Genomic DNA, 2,121 nt, shown 5'->3' with positions numbered 1-2,121 from the left:
GAAGGGTCCCGGGTTCAACTCCGGCCAAGGGCACATGCCTGGGTTGCGGGCTCAATCCCCAGTGGGGGGCATGCAGGAGTTAGCCGATCAATGATTCTCTCTCATCATTGGTGTTTCTTTCTCTCTCTCTCTCTCTCTCTCTCTCTCTCTCTCTCCCCCTCTTCCTCTCTAAAATCAATAAAATATATTAAAAAAATAATTGCAAGAGTATTTTTGAGTAATATTGGTATTCATACATTAAATTACCAGTAAATATTTGTTTTATCTCATCATAGAAATCTCTTAGACTCTTTCTATATTGAGTAGTTAAGGTTATATCAAATTCAATGCTCTAAAAATTTTTTAAGGGGAAAAACTAAGAAGAAGTATTTACTAATAAGTACTGTTTTTTCTTTGTGTTTTTTATAACATGCTTATAAAACATATTTTTTTAGATTAGAATATAAGTAATTTTCTTTCTTCAGTGAAAATGTTTACTCAGTAAACATTAATAAATATTCAGTGGTTATTTTTTCACCCAGATAACTTGAGGTTCATATTGAGATGATTTGTTCATCTATAGTTAAGTTTAAAAATGTTATTTTATATGAAACATTGTTTAATGTATATCTCTGTTTTCTTAGGCATCATTCTTAACAAAGAAGTTAAACATTGGTGGGAAAAGAGTAAACCTTGCTATATGGGTAAGTTAACCTTGAAAGTTAAGGCCTCTACTGTCTTGGTACTCTAATAACCGTTTGACTCAAGGAATAGTAATTTGAAAACTTGAATTTTCTTTTAAATTAACTCCAGATTAGCCAAAACTTTTAAAAATATTTTTTTCTAAAATCTGGTTAATAATGATATCTTGAATACAATTATATACATGAATATTGCTATCATAACTTTTCAGCTGGGTAAGGATTAACTCATGTTAGATATAGGACAGCTGCTTAGCTTTTTAAAAAAAATAATGGTTTTTAAAAAATTTTTTATTTTAGAGAGGAAGGGAGAGGGAGAGAGAAAAACATTCAATTGGCCACCTCCTACACATGAACCTACACAGGAATCAATCATAGTCCCTTCGGTGTACAGGACTATGCTCAACCAACTGAGCCACACAGGCCAGGGCTGCTTGGCCTTTTCCCCCCGTGGCTCTGTGTTCCACTCTTCTAAGGGAGTGGCTGGTGAGGAAAAGGGTGAGGGTGATGCAGTAGGGTACCTGTTGGCAGGCGGTCCTGGTGCTTCCTCTCTTTCCTTGTCTCTTCCCTCTGTGAGAAGCCTAAATTTAGGGCCAGGCCTATACCTGGCTTATAATGCCATCTTGGTCATTCTGACCCTGAGGCAACTGAACTGTTTTTTTAGTGGGAGTGGGAAGATTGCTGGGGAGGAAGATGGTTGGGAAGGGAAATGGAAACTTTGTATAACAGTAAAACATTAAATATTGATTATAACTTGAGTTTTAAAAAGTTTCTGTAATAGTGTTTTGTGGTTATCTATAACTTCATGCCCCACTTTTTGTGGTCATGAACTTTTAGTCAAAAGTTTACTGTAATTGCAATAGCAGATGTATTTTTTTTCTTCGGATATAATAAGCATTTGCTTCTTTATTTAGGATACAGCAGGTCAAGAGAGATTCCATGCATTGGGTCCAATTTACTACAGAGATTCAAATGGAGCTATTTTAGTTTATGATATAACAGATGAAGATTCTTTTCAGAAGGTATTTTATTTACTTACTAGAGGTCCAGTGCACGAATTTGTGGAAGGGTGGGGTTCGGCCGGCCCGGCCCCAATCGGGGCGGATCGGGGCTGGGCCTGTCAGGAGGAGGAGATGGCAGGAGGTTGGCCGGCTGGCCCACCCCAATCGGGGCCCGATCAGGGCTAGGTCAGCTGGGGGAAGAGGCCATGGGCAATTGGCCGGCGGGCCTCGCCCCCTATTGGGTTGGGGGGCCGATTGGGGGTGGGATAGGCCATGAGGAGGGGCTGTGGGCAGTGGGCCAGCCAGCCCTGCCCCTGAATGGGGTGGGGGGTGCCAGTTGGGGGCCACCGGCTTGTGGGAGGGGCCATGGTGGTTGGCTGGCTGGCCCTGCCCCTGATCGGGTGGGGGGGCCGACCTGGGTCGGGCCGGGCAGGGGGAGG

The 2,121-nt window shown here is 41.9% G+C and overlaps 1 protein-coding gene across 1 annotated transcript in view; it reads left to right on the top strand.

Moving 5' to 3' along the window:
• Nucleotides 1-616: 616 nt before the first annotated feature.
• Nucleotides 617-2,121, top strand: part of RAB21 (RAB21, member RAS oncogene family) — a 19,599-nt gene continuing 18,094 nt past the window's right edge. Inside the window, exons 1-2 of the mRNA XM_014461479.2 lie at nt 617-683; nt 1,595-1,702. The gene's annotated coding sequence lies outside the window, so the exon portion shown is untranslated. The remainder of the gene's footprint in view (nt 684-1,594; nt 1,703-2,121) is intronic.

The sequence above is a fragment of the Myotis lucifugus genome, unplaced genomic scaffold (genome assembly GCF_000147115.1).
Source record: "Myotis lucifugus unplaced genomic scaffold, Myoluc2.0 scaffold_156, whole genome shotgun sequence".
NCBI lineage: Eukaryota > Metazoa > Chordata > Mammalia > Chiroptera > Vespertilionidae > Myotis > Myotis lucifugus.
Note: the sequence above shows the minus strand (reverse complement) of the source record. Positions and strands in the feature narration are given on the sequence as shown.